The sequence below is a fragment of the Achroia grisella genome, unplaced genomic scaffold, assembly GCF_030625045.1.
Source record: "Achroia grisella isolate CSIRO2021 unplaced genomic scaffold, CSIRO_AGI_Agris_v1 utg5201, whole genome shotgun sequence".
In the NCBI taxonomy this organism is placed as follows: Eukaryota; Metazoa; Arthropoda; class Insecta; order Lepidoptera; family Pyralidae; genus Achroia; species Achroia grisella.
In genome coordinates, this window is record NW_026712911.1 from 716,720 (window position 1) to 740,224 (window position 23,505).

Below are 23,505 nucleotides of genomic sequence, written 5' to 3' on the forward strand. Positions count from 1 at the left end.
TTCAACTGAATCAAGTGGTCATTCCTTTCTTTTCTAGTCTTGCTTATTATTTTTAACCATCTTTAAAAAGAAGCTTTTCAATATGGTTCTATTTTTTCATACAGTTTTTATATATTATCATAATAATTTGACAGACATACAAATACTAATATAAGTAATTATGATATTGAATATTTTTTTACTAGATTTATTCAAATAAAAATATAACATTAAATTGATATAATATCGATATTGATAAAAGCCCGCCAACGCACTTGCAATTCCCCTGGTGTTGCGGGGGCTCATGGGCAGCGGTAATCACTTACCATCAGGTGAGCTGCAGGTTATAAAAAATACTACTACAAAAAGCATTCCAGCTTGATATTAAACTTTTAACGTCATATCACGTAAGTTAAACTTCAATTCTATCGTTGTAGCTACAGTTTAGAAGGTGACTAACTTTGAATCAATGAATGACTTATAAAGTTTTTTATCCTCCATATCTTAAGTCATAGAATATCATTCAATGCAATCGCTGGCGCAACAATATTACTTTTATTATTTTGAGATAAAACAATAATTTTATTCGGAACGCACACTTAACCGTGGTTTGTTATCAGAATGTCTGAAGCGGTGCATAACAAGGAAGCAGAGACAATGTTCCCCTTTGTATTCCACTCCACATGTACTCGAAATAACAAGGGCTCTATTTTCAATTCCTCCATCGCATTCTGTGGTTTATAAGTATATATATAGAACGGTATATGTATACCCTTGAAATGCATAAAGAGTTTTTGCATACACAAGCGCTTTTCTTTTCACTCACGTAATACGAATGCGTTTAAGCGTAATGAATTTCAAATTGAATTTCTCGATTCTGAATAATGTAATTTTAAGAAAAAGTATTTCTCACATTGTGCTACGGATAAGATATTTTGATTGCATAATCGTTGTGCCAAAAAGAAACCAATAAATTATTGAGTATAAGATGTTAGATAACAATGTCTGTTAAATTTGTAAATATTACCTCGAAATGAAATAAGAAAAATGTCATTAATAAATTGGGCAATTAGTAAAATAAGTATATATACTTACCATATACTACAAATAATATGTATATAAGGATATCATGGGACCAAACCTTTTAAAAGATTTTAAAAGATTTGGTGGGACCAATGATGACCAGTGATATCCTTTTAGTGATTTTATTACCGAAACTATCGCTAAAATAACCCATTTAAATACAGACGTATCAATGAAGTACTATTGAGTTGCTACAACGTGATAACAAAAATATATACCAACCAACCATAACTCATATAGTTATTTTACAGTTCGACTTTGATTTTAACTGTATTGCTGACCCCTGTAACATGCATCCGCCGCTACGCATTACCTTATAAAGCAAAAATATAGCATGTTCGCTGTTCGGTGACTTAAACTGCTATTTTTTATAAGCATACAGACGATGTACAGATGCTCATAAATGCTATATATTGTGAAAACAATAACATCTTCAATACATTATTCTTAATACAATATATTTTTTTGCGTAGTCTAATGTGTGAAAACTGTACAGCAATTTCGCTTTAAGCATGGAATTGAGATCGGAAAGGGGATTATTTCGTTTCAACCCTTATTAGTCGGTCAGCTGACAGCGTGGAATTATGTCTAAAATATCTGAAGGAAATAATCATGTTATAAGATTATTATGGAATTTTCAAAGTAGATCTATTTTAATTGTTAATTTATATGAAAAAAAGTAATTATACTACTAGTGACTTATTAATAGCACTATAAATACGGGATTATTTTATTTTATATAAATAAACTCTTTGCAGTGAAACATTACAAAGTAGCTTATTAAAATATATATGTGTATCTTATTTGTAAAGTAATTAGCCTTAATAATTAAAATGCTGTCCTAGGTAACGCAGACGAAGTCGCAGGGTACAGTTAGTTATATATATATTTCTTTATTTTGTAAGGAGTTGCATCCCGTGGAGCTGCCTCAGCGCTGGAACACAGCCGTTGTTAGTCGCTAACAGTGCAAGAATTATAATATTAAGAATTTATAAAATCTCACAAGTATTATTTGAGTTTATACAATACAAACACACTAAATGAAATATTTTGTCTTTCTAATATTGATATAGATTAAATTTTATAATAGCTAACTAGTTACTAGTAGTCTAGTATATCCAATCTGACAGAGTTTACGAGAGATTTATGCGAATAATTTGCGCGCACAGTTTGATAATAGATCTATTACGCCACTGTTCTCTTCAACGCAACTATTTCACATAAGCGTTCAATGTAAAGGTAATGGATAAACGTTTAGTTAGTGAAGCTTTTGATGCAGCATTCCTCGTAAAACAAAGCGGAATCACTAGCATTACAACAATCATCAAGTTAACGAGTTACGATAATGTTTCCAGCTACGATTACAAATTAATTAGATATTCAAGAATACAACAGAATAATAATATACATAGACAACGACGTGTAGGTATCATGATGAAGATACCTGGAGTCGGATTAAGGAATCTGAATCAGATAAGGGTGTGCGTCAGTGGTAGAAATTGCCCAGTTATGGTTCTATCGACATAATTGTCGTCAGGAAAATAACCTACCCTGAGAAGGGTTTGGTGTGCCCTAGGGGATACGACAATCTGATATCAATCACGTCGTGCCCGATAAACGTCTATTGTATATACATGTTGTCATATATTATATAAAATGTTCTAATTATAGTCTGGCTGTACAAGATATATCTTTGGATATAGAAAGTCAGGACCTAGTGAATAGAAGCATTTATTTCAAAACATCTACTCATTTCGAACATAGCTCGTTTAAGTCTATGTACGAATGTCATATTTATAAAAAAATAATTCATAAAAAATATTCCGAATTGATCGGAATATTTTTTATATAAATCCTTATTTGATATTAATATTTTAAGTTCCAATACTCTTTTAGCCATCCCTATACTGCTCTTCTTATGAGAGCAATATTGACTACATAAATGTTTACTATTCAAATTTATATTTAAAGAATAATGCAATGAATTTGTGTACACAAATTCAGTTCTCCAGTATAATAACAAATTTTCTACAGTAATTTGGAATAGAAATTTTACAGCTAAATAAAATTGTAAAAATATATTTGTTAGGTAACACGTGACACTCACACACATTTGGTAGTAAAACGTGGAAAACTGATGCGATTGAGAATCTTTACGATTTCTGTAATTGGACCCATTGTGCTACTGAATTTCCAGGGACCTTCGCATTCACGGGAAAACTTGAAAGTAATAAACTTGTTCTTTCGATGAATTGCCTTATTCCGAAGTTAATCACGAGAGAGTGAGCCGAACTTGGGCCCAGCCGGTTTGAAGAATGACCTAAGTTGCTCCTATTAATTTTCCTTCGATGCGCCGAGCTATCGCAATGGCGCTCTCACTCACTTGACTGACAGACTCGGCTGTTTTGTTTTGTCCGTGATAAATAGAGGGTAAGTTCCAGCGTTGTTTATAAACCACTCGTTCCACTTACCAATTGTTTATCTTGCAAGGGAGGAAATCGATTTCTCTTGCAAAAATACAGCTCCGCATCTTCATATTGTATGATATTTTTACGAGCGTTGCAGGTTGTGAATATTGGTTGTTTGAGAACAAAGAGCATTATTAGAACGAAACACGTTGTTGTATTGTTAATGTATTCTTATTATTGATTTTTTAAAGTGACTGTTGTCGTCGTATTGAATTTTACAAGATGATATAGTACTACCTATTTACTTGGTACCGCAGTATACGGGGATGAGAAACAATGACGTAGGCAGTGCGTTTTCATGAAAATGCCTTGCATTGTAAGCTTATTCTTATGATTGTTCTACACTGAAATATAAATAAGTACATAGATACGTACACATATATACATATAGCATTGTATTCTTTAGTTTCGTAAATATCGTAAAATTATATTTGTACTAAGATATTTCATGGTTAATAAATCATATGGCGTTCCTCGTTTAATTTCAAATACATGCATCATTATTCTTTCAGTCATTACAAAAAACAACCAAAACAAATTATTTATCACTGTAAGAACTATGGACACATTAAGATAAGCAAATTTAAATAGTTTTCATTATTTGCTTAACCAAGTTTATGACTTAGCTTATGACACATCAACCTTAGGACGATTTCATCTAATGATAAAGGCGTTGGAAGAAAAAAAAACTTTTCTCACAATATTAAGCGGTTTCCTATCGATTTCATTGTCTTTTTTATTGCACTTGAATTGTACATAGGTTTCTATGTGTAAATATTCCGCCTGGTCTCTATGTGTGCTTGTTATCTTGATTTGTAGTCCACTTGGGGCTCTCTGTATAAAAATAACAGCAAGTATCCCTTATAATATGTTACGTTCGTAGCGAGCTCAAATGGTCTGTAGCGTTCTTTATAACGACGAGTTAGTATATTGTTTGGAGTGAGATATATGTAGGTTTTACACTACGCTTTAGTAAAAAATACAATTGTGCAGTTTCATACCGTAGTGCCGTAATTTGTTCAGTCTAATGTTCTAGGTAACAATTTGTGATTCATAACTATGTTGTTATCATATTTTCATGCAACGTCATTTCCTATTATCTAAACAATATTTAATATGGATATAAAATGCAATATTTTGATTCAATTTTAGATGCAAACTTTGAAAATAATTAATTTATTTTTAATTAAATATTAATTGTCGTTAATTATATAATATTTTTATAAGAGAGTCGTTGATAGTGATTACCACACCAAATTAACCACAAAAATTTCAAGTTTCAATCTGACCAACACCAAAAACTTTGTGTGTACTTATATTTCTGACTATTTAGTGATAGAAAATACCCATACCAAAATCATTTGAATCCGAGCGACAGTTGTAAGCTTGTCTCCTAAATCAGCTATATTCTAATAATCTATGAACACAATTTTGGCGTAGGTATCAAGTGTCTTGTTTATCAGAATGTGGACGGTTGTTAATACCTCTAGACTACTCCATCTAATAACTTCATCATACAATCTTGAAGACTGCACTCAGACGGCAAATATATCACGGTTATTCTTAAATCAGTGAGTACAGGTAATTATTAAAAATGTTAAAATTTACACGAACATAATAATTATGCGAGCTTTTGTTTTATAGTTCATAAATGCAAATTGTACCACAAGTGTCCGAAGGTAACGTAGAAATTTATTACATCACTCGAATTTGTAGTTCTGGTAACTGAATATATTGATAGAGCGGTCATGTATATAAAGTTAATTTATGATGTGTGAAACAAAAAAAAATGTAATATCGGCTCAAACTATATTACGTATACTAAGTTCTTATTTACTTAATTTTATTGATTCATGTAATAATCATACTTATTTTTAATAACGTTAATGAAAATTAGAGTAAGTCTGATTATTATATTTATAACACATACTATATCTCATATCGTATAGGAGTATTGACGAGATGAACCTCTAGGAAAGCGAGGTGGAACTCAACTTATGCGCTTGCTCATGTGTCAAATTAAATATTGCCCAGCTCTCTGTTATACACTTCCATCTATTTTACGAATTCACTTCACTGGTTACCTGGAAACGGTGTGGAATGACTTTAAACGTCAATATTGACTGCAACAGCAAATAAAGCAAAAATATATATTTTTTTCTAATCAAATCAAATTAAAATATATTTTTAGGTCTAATGCAGACTCTTATGATATGTCAAATCTATCGTCAGTTTGGAGTGTTTTCATGCTAAGAAGAATTGACAAGAAACTCAGCTCATATAATATTATTTTCTAACGAGCTCGTATATGATTATAGGTATAAAGACTATTTTTTAAATTTAATTAGGGAGAACAATAATATGAGATGTGAAAACAGAAGCAGAAGATCGCTCTATTGTGTTTAGAATAGGTAGCTCAGTGAGCACACGTTACAGCTAGAAGCAACGTGGAATATGCAAAGCTTAATCCTGCGAATGCGTGTTTGACTATAATGTACTGTGACGGCGCACAGCGTTATGTACTCCATGAATTTAACGCTATACAAAGTTAAAACAAATACTTGGGCCGGCTCCATCTGGCATAATTTCAGTAGTATGCACATTGTTATTGTGACATTGTTAGGTGTTGTACATAATAGTGTCTGCAGCACATTCACAGCTTTTTTAATATTTCTACCATCATGATTGTTTGTAATATCATGCATATTTTTTAACTGATTAGATAAAGGACGATATTTCCAGTTCAAGTTTATTTGTATTTTAAATACACTGTAACTTCACAACATTTGAATCCATTTTGATGATTCTTCTTCTACCGGTGTTTGCTTAGTTCATTCATCCCATTATTCTATTGTTCCTATTCTAACAAAAATAAAAATTCTTATTAAGTAATACTAAGATATTATAAGAAACTTTTGGTATGTTATGTTTTAATACGTGCTGAAATTTATAGCATATGTATTTACGCATTTAAACCACGTTGACCGGTTACATACAAGTGAAAATATTCTGTCAGTTTTAAAATATCATGATATTTATAATCTTTTACTGTTTGTAGTTGATATTCATAGAAAATCCTCGAATATTTATTCATTTATTTTTCTTTAAAAGTAATAATTGTAATCTTCCATATTTTCTTCTAATATAAATCTATATAATGTCAGTGGATATCAATATGAGGATGGAATAAAAAATATGGTATTCATACGTGCTTAGAGTTATTTCAATAAAGATTATTTCTGTTTCTATTCTACTTGTGAATAGTAAACTTTCGTTGCGGGAAAAGTATTAAAAAATAAAATCTTTACCTCGTATTTAGCTCACATGGTTGCGGAAAAATCACCACCTGTTGCCAGTGGCACAGTGAGATTTGGGTTTTCCGTTTTCCCTGGCAGTTCATTAATCTCACGTCTACACGCATAGAACAAATTATTTATTTCTCTAAGATATTATACAGCGTATTAACGAAAGTGCTCGAAAAGATTAGGTCCTCCATCGAAACAAAAGGAAGCGACCATTACCCGCAAATGGTCGATAAAAAGAAACCATTAAAGTTTTTGCGGTCACCACGGTACGATGGCGACATTGTCGTATTGTCGTTTTTACAACCACTCCCGACTTTTTGTTTCGGTAATTCTGGATTTGACGTATACTACCAGTATCATTACTGGTACTGTTAACCTCTGTTCTGAATGAGCAATAAAGTAGTTATAAATTAACCACTACTCCAATATAATATCATACACTCAATATATAAACTGTCAAGCTGACGGCTTACCGTACGGTAAGTGGTAACTGTAGCCTACATACATGAACGAGCATCAAGACATTGTATGACGCCCATGATATCACTGTGCCCATGTTACCATTTTGAAGGACGATGATGTCATGTCTCTTATCCTGTAATTTCACTATTATAGAAACACAGCTTATATAGAACCTCCTTGGTAGATGGTTGAAAAAGCGGAAGATGGATGTACCCACGCAAACTACTTTAAACAGTAACTTTTTTCTACCTCTGGAAAATATAACATTATTCTTTAAAGTATTAGTTTAGAAAAGAAAGATAATAAGTGGGTGTATGACCAAATTAACAAAAATGTATTTACAACCATTTTCGAACACATCCATTAAAAATAATTAAAGTATGTATTATCTGGTGTTAAATGTATTTATTATATAATAATGAATACGAAATCAAGGGTAAAATAGGAAAATAACCATTTGCTTTGTTGTCCAGCGGATAGATGATACTACAAATTCTAATTTTAGTGGGATAAAACATAATACTTTAACCCCCTTTTTAAAGTTTGAAATTATACGACTTTGATTATAAAATATTATATTTTATGTAACTCAAAATGAATCAGATTAGATATGAATATGTATAAACATGAAAGTTTATAGAAATGTTTGGATGTTTGTTACACAAATACTATTGAACAGTAAAATGGATTTCAATGTTTTTAAATTTGGCACTCAGTAGAACCGTATTATTATTCAGTTTATGGCTAGATAAGGCCATAGATAAGATAATATTACACACTAGTACTATGAAAAAGTCTCAGAGGTTATATGTTTATTAAATTTTAATTGTAATATTTAAATGTGGTTATTTCAATGTGTAAATAAAAGACATTTTAGAAAATATATTATTTGAAAAGTATGCCTTTTCTATATATGCATACTGCATACTGTTATATGTTGAAGTAACAATTTACAAAGTTAAATATATATATACATACGGGCTGTATTATATACAATTTATGAACATTTGTTTTTTAAATAGGCACCACAGCACTGACAGCACACAAAAATATGTTCGTCTTTGTTCATTATCTTGTGTATAGTATACCATCCCTTTATAACATTTATAATTTAATAACATGGATATATGACAGTGCAGTAGCACATTATCCGGATAACAGTATGATGGTATTTTTTTTATAATATAAATTTAGATTACATTGCAAGTTTTCGTTCATTAAAATCTTCTATTGTTTTGTATTTTATTTTCTATTTACCTAATATTAGCACCTATCCATACATCATCATAAAACTGACGCCGACAGTTAATTAAGGGGGTCTTCCTATGTGACGGCCTGTTTTGTAGGGATATTTTAGGATTTTTTTTCTACGACCAGTAAATATTTAGAGCTTCAAGTTTTTTATCATTTATTAACACATATTTGGACAGTATAAATATAAAATTTCAGCTAAAAATATTCAGTCAAACTAGAGTTACAGCGCTCTGAACACCCCCGCCTCGAAAAAAAGAGCTCCCAGTTCCTCCACGATTCCGGCTGATCGGCTTATCTGAAAAAAAAAAAAAAAATGGCGTTTTAATTTGTAGGCTTAAAAGCACGGAATGACCTATAATCAAATGAATATAAAAAAATTGGATTTTTGATAGACATTTGAAATAAAAGTTGCAAATTAGGCGTTTTTTTGTTTTGTTTTTTGCTATAAAAAAATCGAATTTTTGAAAATTTTCGATTGATAATAGTTCATTCCATGCGTTTACATATATTGAGTGTGCCCTGTAAATTTCAAGTAATTCGGTCCAGCCGTTTCTAAGATACAATGGAGGAAAGTTTGAAAAACACAGTTTTGAGAAAAACGCGTTTAAAGTTTCAAGTCCGTTAAAAACTATTAAAATATCAACTTACTCTCAATCGGCGATGCCTGGTCCATAGAGTATTCCTTCCTCTTCCTCGTGAAACTCTTTTAAAGCAGATTGTTCAGCTCTTGAGTCAATCCTGGCTTGTTTAACGACATCACTTACGCGCCGCTCAGAGCTTAAGATTCGCTTTTCATCCCGTTTCTCAACATACGCTTGGGCTTCACGACCAACAGGGCATCCCATAATCGACATAACTTTTAAAATACCTTGAAAACCTTCATTAAAGATAATAACTGCTAAGTAGCTAGCAATTTCAACAACTTTGGGACCAGAATGAAGATGTTTAGGAGCGAAAGTCCAAATCAAAGAATTCAAAGATTCGTTATTGTTTTGTGTCTCTGCTCCTAAACAACGAATTAATAATTCATCTTTCGATAAATCTTCGAAAACCGGTTTGATAGCTTCTTGGACTTGCGGAATTAGAGGTGGTTTATCGTGATGAAATTGGTCCAGTTCATTATTAGCTTCAGCCTTACGCCATTTACACCAACTGTCTTCGCCTTCTGGACAAAATTAATGCTGAGGGTTTTCATCAGAAGAACATTTGTGATAGTACGTTGCCCAAACTTCCTTTCTCATATCTTCAAGCGAATCTGGATGGCGTCGAATTGCTAATCCGTAGAATTTTGTAATTTCTTGGATAACTTTATCAGTAAGTTTACCTGCTCCTTTTCTGTTTAAGTCTGTAGAAACGTGTCTAAACTTGTATAAACAAATATATTAATAAAAGGGAGGCCAGGTATAAAGCCGACGGTACACAATAGGCCCGGTCTCTAACTGCCAACTCACCGCTCTGAACCGCTCTTTCTTTTACCTGCTGTATCTTTAAAACGACTTCGAATTTTCTAAAATCGCTTTACTACCGTATTCTAGAAATGTTAAGGGAGCAATTTATGAAAAAAAAAAAAAATCGATTTTTTCAACCCATCACATAGGAAGACCCCCTTAAAAGAAATTAAGCATCGTTACAGTTTAGTGAAGTTTATCTCAATATCACTCAAGAGTTTCAAAGTCCATGTAAGAGAGTTCAATTTAATTAAAAGTAGCAGAACCTATGTATCTCAATTTGAAGTAGGTAGTACGAGTACCTTTTTCTCTCGGGTCATATTAATCCTGGCAAAAATGGTAGAGTTTAGGTCGTAATATTTTTAGAGCCTCGTTTCCAAATGGTACAAATGTAACCTTTTTATAACAGAGACGTTGAATTTACGCCCTTGGACCTCCATAAAAGTTTGCTATATCGACAATCTGTTCATATGAAAGTTCTGTAATTAACGAATACAATTATTGAATTACTTATTATATATGTTTTACAAATTTATTTTTATTCTATTTTGTATCGTTCTCCATTACTTGACAGATCTGATTGATCTTTGGTATATTGTACGCGCCAGAGAAGTCAGGAAAGTTCGCTTCTTTACGCTTTTGTGGACATTCATTCATATTTCTAGAATCATATTTGAAAATCTTAGTGTTTTGAAATACATTCCATAAAAAAAGTCCTCTGCGTAGGTATCTCAGTTGCTGCTATATCCAAGTAAACAGCTTGCTTAGTAATCTGTGTTTCAGCTGAAGGATGGAGATATGTCTGTGAAATTACAGAATATGATTTCATGACGTTCTTCGGAATGGCAAAGCATGAACAGTATTATGGTCACTACATGAGAATATGATATCTGTACTGCCATCAAGTTGGCTTTAGCTGTCATCTTGTTTGCCATTCCTATTAGGTATATATACATAAAAACATAACGCTTCTAAAAACATAGTTAGAACTGTAAAAAAGATTTCCCACAAGTTCTATTTTTTAAGTTATTGCTGCAATATGTGTGTTATTTACTTGAAAATTGTTATTTGGATGTATTTATCGCCCAACATAGTTATAAATGTTTAAATTGTTGGTTTGTTGCTCTATCTTATATTAATGGATTCACAGAAATGGACAAACTCATTAAAAGTTGATAGTTCTTGAAGGGCTACTTTTTTGTTGACGAATCATGGTCACGTGTACCTGCGGGCAGAATCTATTCAATAACAGCGGTCTATTGCTTTTATGTACGTCACATTATATCACACTAACTTTTTATATATAAAAGATAGTCTATATCCAACCATGAGATACAATGTATGCTCATGTCAAATATAATTAAGATCCTTTCATCAATTCAGGCGTGAAAAGTAAACAAACAGAAAGACAAACTACCAGACATAAGTACATATTTCCGCATACAATATTAGAATTTATGTCAGAGAACAAAAATCTATTATTTTTCAAAGAATTTACATGTACACGTTTGTAAACACAACTTTTCTCAACTCAGCATCATTGGAAAACTATATAACTGAAACTTGTTTGGCTTTGAAACATTCCGTTGCAATACTGCTTTATTAACATGTGCTGACTTATATTTCTTAGGCAGCGACTTTAAAATATAAATTGTATATTTGAATTATGGATTTCAAATATGTCATTAATAAATGTGATTATAATTAATAAGAACAGTAAGTAAAATCTTACTACTTACTAAAACATCATAACATAGATAGAATTTAGAGATTCTTAATAATTTAATTATTAAATTTATAGATTAGGCTATTCGAGTACATATATTACCTATCCTACTTTAAATTATATAGCTTTAGATTATTCTTGTATTAACAGTGATATATAAATAAAATATATTTTTATACGTTTACGGAAATTTGTCAAATGTCAAATAGTTTGTTATAGCTCTTCGTCTATTAAGTTAGTTCTATTCTATTTAGTGATTATTATTAATGACAATTTGTATATTCTTATGATATTTTTTTAACGTTATGTTTTATTATTGTATTTTTAATTTATTGTGAAGTCTTTTTATCTATTTATTATATTAGTTTGTAAATTAGTAAAATGTTAAAAATATGTATCTTACTTTGAACTAAATGGAAGTCCCTCGTGTCTGTTATAGTATGTAATATTATGTTATTTATTGTTATAGTAAATATATAATTTTAAACGATATATTTAATACCGAACTATTAACCAGGCATTATCCATTTAGACAAGGTCGACGTTTAATATTTGCTTTTGTTATTTAATTACTACATGCCAGAAACTATAGTTGTCACTCATAGTTGAGCTGTAATTAAATGCCCTGAATAGCGTAGACAGTTCCAATATTAATATTGATTCATTGATATAACTTTGTGGAGAGCCTGAGCTATAAATACCAGTCGGATTGGGACGTTACAGCACATCAAAATGTTTGTCTGTTTCTCATATTTGCTCATGTGTTTAGTGAACACAAGTCTGATTTGCCATCTACTGTGGTGGCTGTGTAGTGGCTATCAAATTATATAATACTAGTGTCAAAAATCATGTACACATATTATTTTTAACAATATTTAATTAGTAATAGTAGACTTAAATATAATAAGAAAAACATATTTTTTTACACCATTTTCCAAAGATATCTTTAACCTATATTGGTATACACTTAACAATTTTGTGAAAATTCTATCATAATTCCTCTTGCCCTTTACATTAATACATACATACATACAAACAGATGGTTTCCGCCTCGTTATGATTTGTAAGTATGGTAGTATGTAAAAGTAATAAAATGTTTAAAATTGTCTAAAATAATAGAAATAGAAAAGCCAAAAAATATCAGCGAGTAATATAGGTTATATTTTATTTAAAAAATATTAATACAGTAATTAGTGCGCTGCGTAGTCGCGCGGGTTGGTATTATTAGGTATATTTGCTCACCTCAATTTGCCTGCGTACTTACATGTTAATTTGAAGAACTGTAGAATGAATTTCTTTCCAACAGCACAGACATTTGTTGACGGTACATATGTATTAAAATATTAAAAGTATTGACTGCTGAAGTCCGAGTGATGAAGGCACTCTAAACTTGCGGGAGGACTTATGGAGCGGCTGAAGGCGAACTCCCCGTCTGAGGGTGACGACTTTAGTTTAGTAATTGTACTAATTTTAATTAACGTGTAATTGTACAAAATAACAATTCACTAAAGCGGTAGACTATATTTAATCTACGCTACAGGTCAGAAATAGAGAATATTACGCAAGCACTACTGGAAAAAATAATAAAAAGCATGAAGAGAATGATCAACTTTCACAAAAAAAGCGTGAAATAAGCAATCAGTTAAAAAGAACACCATGAAAGAACTATTTACACACGCCTCCTTATTTGTAACACCTGACTTGATAGAAAATGTATGCGTCGCCGGAAATCAATCACAAATCGTGTTTCTACCCGCATATTTTGACGGAAACAGAATTTGTTAGCTGCCAATATTTTCCTTGCCTTCGTATGTAATTTGTTTGAATACGAAATATTGGTTTCTTGTTTTGTTGTCTACTTGCCTTGATAGATTTATATTGCAATTTGTCAAAACGCATATCGCAATACATTTCAGTGTTACAATTAAAACAATATATGTATAAACCAGATGTCATAATATTATTAACACAAATACTCATAGTGAATTATCCATTTTTATACATGTTAATTATTATACAATGCAAAAAACCTACAAATAGAAAAAAGTTAAAATAATTTTACGAGCTGTGTATATTTTGGCTTTTGTTAAAAAAACTTTATGCACGTTCACATTTTCGACCCACATCACCTAAGTTGTAATGAAATTTCATTAAGGCTAATGAAACTATTCACGACATTGTTCACCTACAACTCAGTATGTATGGAATTGTCTCAGAGTGATTATTTGAAAGGCGATAAAATGCGCCTGACAAGGCAAGTGGCGCATAAACCGTGCCGAGGTTTGCTATGGCCCATAAAATGCCATTAAACGCTTTGCGGAACCCTGCTTTACGGTTTAAACGACAATGTCACTGCAACTGCTAGTTGCTTTGTATAAGTTCGTTGGAATATTACTACAATCGGTATTGCCTAGTTCGAAAGTAGTTTGTTTTGATGTCTGTTCATAATTACACACAAAGGAACGTTGAACAACCGTTTTGCACCAACACAAATTAGTTATTACCAGTTTGGTTTGACAATTTGAAATTGTTAATCTAAACCATATCAGGATCCATTTCAAATATAAACATTTTGATTGAAATTAGTCCGGTCGTTTAGAGGAATTCAGTTACATACCTGTATACTATGTACTGTCTTAGAAAAATCTAGTACACGTGTATTTATTACATTTCTTTTTATTCTGACTATCTTATACACATGTATAAGGTAGTCAGAATTTTTAGAGGGTGGTAATGGAATGGTTCGTTTGCGCTAACAGACTAACTGTAGGTATACGCTATACGCTGACAATGAATATCTGTGCCGAATGATAAGATAACCATGCAGCCAGCCATCTCAGCCCATAGCACGCATGGTCATGCTTGTGATAAATTTAACATCAGAAATTAAACGCAATGGCTGAGGGGATCGCGTGACAGACGATGGTACATTGGTAGCAATCGAGCCACTAGTCACTATTAATATATAATATATTGCTATTAGTAACAATCCCCGCCCCCGATTGTTATTATAACAAATAATGTCATCATTCAAAATAATGTTAGCTTAGAAATTTACTTGACACAAATATTAATGAAACACGCTTTGAACAGCTACCAAAGTTCCTGTTTACTTGCGTGTAATGGAGTTCTCCACTATGAACGGATAAAGTTCAATATGTTACAAGTAATTATAAACTGTATAACATTTACCTTTCGATACCAGATATGAGTATGGTTCGGTTTTGTTTGATTTCATGATATTTCTTGTGCACTGAGAAATAGAATAAGGCAATCGGCATTTAAACAGAATATAATCATACACTTCAGAATATATTTTTTTATATTCTGATTGCAGTCCTGAAGGATACTAAGGGTTTACACCCTCGGCATTATTCAGGATTTCCGTATGACGACGTTATGTCCGTTCTGATTTCAGATTCAGTTAAGAAGAGTAAAGCAGAGAACAGAAAGAACGTTGGTACTACTAAAATCTTGAGAGATACATTAGATGTCATATGACGATGTGTTGGCCATGGTGGTGTTAATTATCTGTATATTTCTATGTAACATCAAGTAGACGATAAAGTGGCTGTAGATGAAACAACTACTGGCATCTATCATTGACAGTGCTGTACTCCAGTTAGATGGTGACCACGGCAAGTGCAACCTTATCGAAAAGTTGAGAGAGGATTTATTTACCATAGAATAATTTGTGTTAAAACCAAAATTAATATATTAATATGCGTTTTAAATACGAAAGATTAAATATAACTATTATTATAGGCTTATTAGCCATTCCTGTTACATGAAAAATATTTCTAATAAAAATAAATATATCAACATCCAGACATTGTTTCTTTCTGTCATGCCAGGCTAACATTTCATAAGACTAATGTATAGTCCTATGAAATGTTAGCCACATTAATTTTAAGAAATCGTATTACTTTGTACATAGACCAATTTTACATTTTTCGTTTTTTTTTTCTAACTCTAACCTCAGTATAATATAAAACTAATAGAGTATATTTTAAGCATAAGTATATGTTGAAAATGAAACCTTTTTATAATATCGTTCTAGACGCTTTGTTTTACATGATATAATAGAGTCATAACTTTACTAAGCATAATAACCACTAAAGTCAGTATTTACAGGCTTTTAAATTATTATGTGGGTGCTAAAGGTTTCAACATAGGCTTCAAAATAATAATACAATCTAGGGGTATTAAAACAACATTGCACGTCTCAGAATATTAGAAAGACAGACATTATTCAGTTACAATTTGAGATTGCGCTTTTATGCAAATGATTTTGAAGGGATTTAATTATGCTTACACGTAAACATTGAAATGTTCTTAAAAATATTAGAATGAACCTAATTGTAACTTTAATTGTGAAAATATTCTTATGATAATCAACATAGAAGGTAAAAGCCTAGTGTCCCGACACTATTTAAGGACATGATATCAGTTTTTTGAGTCAGTTCAGTTGTCAATTATTCTAATTCTTAAAAGGTCTGAAGAAAGAAAATAAATATCATCAATAATAATTTTTATATGAAAAAGTAACATTGACTTTTTAACTATGTACTATATGTAATAAAAATCATGTACCTACAAGCCTAAATGCTAGAGATTTTTATTGTCTTGATTAGCATATCTTGCTTTTTTTATCAGTAACTGATGTATTTTAAGGTAACTAGATTTAGAAATGCATCTATATTGTGAATTCTAATTTTAAATTTCATTGACGTCAACATATAATTTCGTTTCCGATATTGCCGCATATTCTAAATCGATTTAATGCGATTTCTTTGAATTCAGAGAGTATATTCCTGTTCAAGTGTCTTATTAGAATTTTTCACTACTAATGTTGTGTATTTTGAGAGAACAAAAACTTAATACATATTTAAGCTATAATATTTTTTGTATAGATGATGCTTGAATTATGCAGCCGCTAGCACTAGCTTATAGGCAAGGCAAGGCACCGCGAAATTAACCGCTATAGTTTTCAAGATTGACTTGAGGCCGACCATCGGTTATAGATTAGCTAGCAATGACTACGTGGTCACGTCATAACTCGTAACACTAATCAATTACACCTAAAACAAAAGACTATGTAATAAAGTTAATAATATTAAAGCTATACATTTGAGCGATGAACGAACTGGCAGGGGCAAGTGGTATCAAATTTTCTAACTAAGCCTTCCAATCAAAAATTTATGATTTGTATATTGATACCAATAAAACAATAGTATATTCTGAATAGTGACATTTATTCTTGTTCCAATACTTCTCTTTGCACGTATTCCTTGTAAATAAAGTGGCGTCCAAGTCACAGACAAGGCGAGATGCCGCAATGAAATAGGTCAAGAGTTAAGAGCCCCTCTCTATATATGACATAAGGTGGGTTATTTTCTCTGTTATATTTACGACATTAATGCCGGCGGTAGATTTCCGCCAACGGCTGTAGGAAACTGACGGAGCGCACCGTATCCGGTACGTCAGCCTGTTTGCGCACCCTTATCTAGTGTGTTGTAGGATGGGATACAATGTACGCGAAAGTTTAATGTTTTAATCCTACGTTTTTATTACATACAATATTGTGAGGAAATTTTTAATTGTCGATGAAAAATTATTATCTTTCTGCCATAACTCCACTCCACTGGTGGACGTAGTGTCCCTACTCTACAAGGTCTTCAATCACTTACAACCCGGGTGCCACCCCACACCAGATAACTGTTGATCATTTTACATGTTGCTTATCATAGTCTCTAGATTGGGTTAAAAACTTCAATTTATATATTTAGTAATTTTTATTTGATTTTTGTATTTATCTTTAGTTGCCCTAGAATGCTACCCTAAAATCTTTTTCTTTCCCTTCTTGTTTCATTTTTTAATATTTTAATCTATGCAAAACGGTTATGAATATAAAGTAAAATAAGTTATGATGATATATATACACTATTTTATCATCAGAAATAATAACTGAATGTTTATGAAAGTTTATGTTACAAAGTTTGTAATACGTAAGAAAAGAAGAAACCTAGTCTAATGTTTCTAAACCTGAAGCGGACCGCAGGAAATATTTTTTAACCATTCCTATTAAAAGGGCGGTCACGTCAAGAAACATGAATTAGTTGTATAGTAATTTTGTGCATACATTTTGGTGAATTTTAGTTTTGAAAGTAAATCCTACAATATTAATATAACCCTCTAATATACGTAATAAAGGTTGCTATGAACTGAATACTTTATGTAGAACACCCCTAAACTCAGATATTTGCTTTGTAGAACATACTTGTTTGTGCTTTGTTTTTGCTGTGTAATTTTGAATGTATTTAGGTTCTAGATGGGCGTTAGAATATCAGATTACATCTTGTGGGCATTGTATAATGTTCCATAAAACTAATATTTTTTTGTATAAAGATTGCGCATTAAAAATCAGGTAATATTAATGAACGATATAAGTATAATAATAATTGTTCATAATTTCCTATAAATAAATAAAAATGAACTAGCCACTTCGAATAAGTGACTATTTCAATTATATTTGTATAGACTATATAAATCATCATCATATTAATCATATAAGTCATCTGCATGGGTCAATATTATTTATTTAATCCGTTACACAGCTTCCTTTTATTTTTTTTTAGCTGAGAAGCAAGTAGACAATAATTATTCATTCATTTATACATGCTTGTCAGAAAGTATGTGTCCGCTACCGCATGTTTTTATAAATATATATAATTGAAACATTTTATTTAAAAAAATAATTTATGAAAGAAAAGTAAATATGTATACAATATTTTTTAATTTTTTAGATTAAATAATATTCTCTATAATTCATTCAATTCCCTAACATTGGTATAAAAACCTCGTATATACAATAAATTGATTTTGGGAGCAGCTGCGCTCTCGCTTGTATCTAACCAGAAACCAGATATTACGACAGCGCACCACTTTGACATTATTATTATCAGTAATATTGTATTTGAGCATCCGCGTCATGTGTCATCTGGATTTTGCTACAGTAAGATGATTTGCCCAAAATTTCTGTAAAGAACATGGTACAATTCGAATGTTTCAGATGAAATGTAGTGATACTTTACTTAATGTGTAATGAATAAACAATATACATATAACATTTACTAATGGTAGGTTAGTAGCTGTATCTGTATTTCCTCGATCGCATATCATATCGTTCATTTAAATACAGGACTAACTTCGACCAACGATATTGAGCAAAGGCATGTAGATCTATTAATAACGTTTTATAGAAGTAGTTAAGTAAATTGCTTATATTTTCTTAATTTAAAAAGAAATAAAGATTTAATACGGTGTTAAAGATACAACCTTTGCTTAATGAAAAATATCACTTAGACATTTTCTCTTGAACACGGACAATTTTAATCGATTTATATATGGGAGCAGTAGTTTCGAAATGACGTAGCAGGACCGCGGTCCCAAGGATCCACTCGCCGGTGATGGATGATGGGACATCCTTCCAAGCCGGCTTACGACTCATTGAGGCGGGGATTATGCTGGGACGTTGACGAATTACTAGCACTCCACACAGATATCTATTGAATCGATTTAAAACTCCCACTGACCAGTCCCGGAACAATTTGTTGGAGATTATACAGGATTTTGGTATTTGAATCCTATAGAGAATGTATTACGTCTATGAGAGTCGTGATTTCCTTCAAATAAGATATATATCTTTCACAGATTTAAAATGGAAAAAGTTACTTAAATCGAGTAATATTTTTATGCATATGTAGTTTATTAATAATAATATTCTATTGTACATAAAAAAATATTTATGAGAGACAACATAACAACACACACCTACCTGATGGTAAGTGGTAATGGCACTTTACAAAGGTCTGTATCTGCAGTTGTAAAGTGCCCTGAATTCTGATTTTGATATGATTGAAAATATATAGGAAACAATTATATTACAAGTAACATGTTGGAAAGTGGTACACGTCGCACTTCCTATTGTAATACCGTGCCAGTAGTAAATATTGTTTCTTATCTATGCTGAAACACTATATTGCCCCTTCACAGAAGAAAGAGGTAATACATGTGACAGCAACATGCAAGTTATACGTAACTCACTAGTGAATAACTTAACAATTAATTCGTAATTTACTTTAGATTATAAGACGATTATTAGTAATTGAGGCATAAGTAAGTATCTAATTCGTGCAATGTATTGTCAGGAGGACCTCCACGTGGAGGTCCTCCTGACAATACATTGCACGTTTGAAACTTTTTGGTTAATTCACGATAGGCGTACAAACTTCAATTCATCTTTATCCTATCATCTTCTACAGAATCTCTGTCGGCGTATACTGACACCGTACCATTCCTTAATCATGCATTAAAAAATCACGTAAATCACTCGTTAATGGACAAAGTTAATTGATTTTTTAATTGAAGTTTTATTAATTTCTGGTTAAGCAAAATTGAATTTCATTTTTGGGTTTATAAATTAAAGCGAATTGCTGTAGTCTAGCAAATGTATAAAGTTTTGTGTCGGCCCGACGTAAAGGCGCGAAGTTTGCAACAAAACAAAATTACTATTGTCGGAGTTTATCGCCACCGGCGTTCAGGGAGTGTTCTGGGCCGTAGCGATCAAAATATAAATGGAATTTTCACTTTGCCCTACATATAAATCCTAAAGTCGAACGAAATCAGAACGATTACTATAAATTTATCGCCAAATAGACCTTTAGCTGATTGGAGCAAATTATTATGGGCTCAATGTGAATAGTTATCAAAGTACTCATAATTCTTACCATAACTACAATGAAGTAACGTCTGAATAATATCACAGACGGTCATGATATAGTTTTTAATGCAATTCATATCTACATGTGGCGGTTATATGTAATTTACTATTAGGTGAGCTATTTACAGCACACAGATATCTAAATACTTCAGGTACCTAATAATTGAAATTAATTAGGCCAGTAAGACAAACTAAATATTATCTACTAAGCACTGCCCTGTCTATACAGTGTTATCCCCACCGTATATTTTACTATTGTTATTTAGATACCTATACAAAATAATTAAATACAGATAAAAGATTTTGTCAGTTCATTATCATCTACTATCGTCTCAACTGACAACATTGTATATATACCCCGCTACATTATTTGTATATTTACCATTCAGAATATAAAAACATACAGTCATATTTCAGATTATTCTCCTTGTATGGCGAATATTAGTTGAATTGGTAGAAATGAAAAAGTTTAATCCCATTTAAAATTAGCACTATTCTAATGTTCCTGAACAACAGTAATAACTCTGATGTAACTAATAATAAATTATATTTAGGTACTGCTGTATATCCACTGAATATCTAAATGAACGCAGTGCAGGAAAGAAAAAGACAGATCTAGCCTTCGAAAGATTTAAACTTGGTACTTTGTTGATGATGTTATTTCTGATACAGGTAACGATTGGCGACTACCAATTAATACGACAAATATTTTTATAATGTAAAAGTTGTTTCCTTTAGTGTTAAAAAATTTAGGTAGACATATTTAGCCTACCCTCTTTTTTCCTGCTTTTTTTCCTATCATGACGTGGACTTGGGCAAAGAACTCCGAGCCGACTTGCGCGAGACGTTTTTCTAACCTAAAAGTAATAACGTGTAACACGTTATTACTTATAGGTTGCACATCTAACGAGTGCAAGTTCCTGAACATAGTGCTATTATCTATCCTGGACTCTGATACGAGCTGAAGATCAGCGGAACCTCGGCGCATCGAAAAGGTACTACTGACTTTATCTCTCACACGCTTCCACATTTATTCTACAATATTTTTTAGTAGCAGAGCTTTTGTTAATATTTAGTATGAAATATCATCTTATCTGTGTCAGTAATTGTGGTGTTGTTTGTTCAGTTTAAACAGTCTAACATTTTCTTAGGCAAATTATGTTATCTGTAGTTATAGAAACACAGATAACATAATATTACATACTATAACTAACCGTCTGCCTCGCTTCGTAATAATAGATAAAATCCTTCTTGATTTATGAAGAGAAACCAATGTATTCCAGTGGCACATTAATGAATTCTCATGTTATAGTAGGTTTCAGGTTTACATGAAAAATATTCGCGTGACCAAGTATTATGATGGAAGAAAAGTAGTGACGAACGACTGAGTAGAGCATTAAAAAGTTTCTACATGCCAAAACTATAAACACTATCAGTGACTGTGAAAACTCTTTGTAATATAAAACTAGAGCACATAAACTTGAAAGGCGACGGTGGTGAGCCGAGTTGCATGTTGCCGACATACTAACTAATGTAGGCCACCATCTAGCTACCAAGGAATATACTTATAAAAACTAAATGTGGTATACTTTTATAAGATAACTTTATATTAACAAAATATATATTTTCATTAAATTATTACCAATGACAACATACCTACAAATCTTCACTTATATGTGGTGACAAAAACAGAAGTACCTGTGTATCAGATTTTTTCTATACACATCTATCGTTTTATGAGTTAATTTCTTTCATAACATTAATGTGATGCTACCTACTCATAAATTCATATAGAGAAATTACTGAATTCTATGTTATAGGTAAGTAAGAATATTTGTAGTTTTAAAATTTATAGTTCCTCTGCATAGTGTCTCTATCATCTAATTATATTTGGTATTATCGTATGTTGAATGAAATAAAAAATAGATGGTTCTACATTGTATTGTATGGACGTATACCTATGTTATTTGATATCATCAGACAAAAACAATGAGCTTGTAAAACACTTATTGCGCTTCCCTCGCATCAAATTGAAGGGGGTTCCAGACTCAGCATGTACCTATACGTCAAACAGCTGTCTCCCCTAACAGGTTAAACTATACGACGCGACGGTAAGAGCATGTAATTATTTATTGTTTAAAGTTTTATAATGATCGAGATATGGTATAACCAGATTTCTCAGTAGAATCCCTATTGATGTCATCTATTGACGAAGTTTCTATATCTCTTGCAATAAAAAGTAACAACAGTTAAACTATGGAATTTAATGCTACGATTTAGTTTTAGTTTATTTATTTTTTATTAACATACAAGTTACCTATTTCAGCGACAAAGCTGCTTGCATTTTAAACTATGTTTCAGTTGGCAGCTTAGGCAGCGAAAATACCTGATATGACGCTTGAGTGTCACATGATAACGTGATGTCCGTAGTTCTCTTTATACGTTTACCGTTTACCATCAGGTGGATCAGTTTATTTGGCATTTACATAAAAATTATATAAAACAAGCCTGACAGCTCAAGTGTTTTTAGTCTATTTTTATAAATCTACTTTTAGGAAGAATTCACATCGCTTTTGGTATTACATTTAGTTATTTATTATAGTTTGATAAGCGCCCTGTCCGTAATTTTCGATAAGGGTGACCTGAATATTGGGAGAATTAGATAATATTATTTAGGTACAGAAAAGGGAAAACTATTATCATTTTTAGATCTTAAGTGGATAACATTGTAGGTTTAGGTGGGCAATGATCACTTATTTATTGGACGTAGCTGGAAAATATAATTTTTATTATATATTTACGAAATATAATATATAATATGTTCGTATATATAATATTTACGTATTAGTTAGCCAAAATTTCACCAAGTGTACTTAATTGCAGTTTTAATTATTTATTACTATTCTTACTTTTACAGATAAAAATAAATAATATTAATGCTAAAAGTCGAGAGCTTCTAGTAACTTTTATTTCCTAGGGCTGACTCATAACGCCTTAT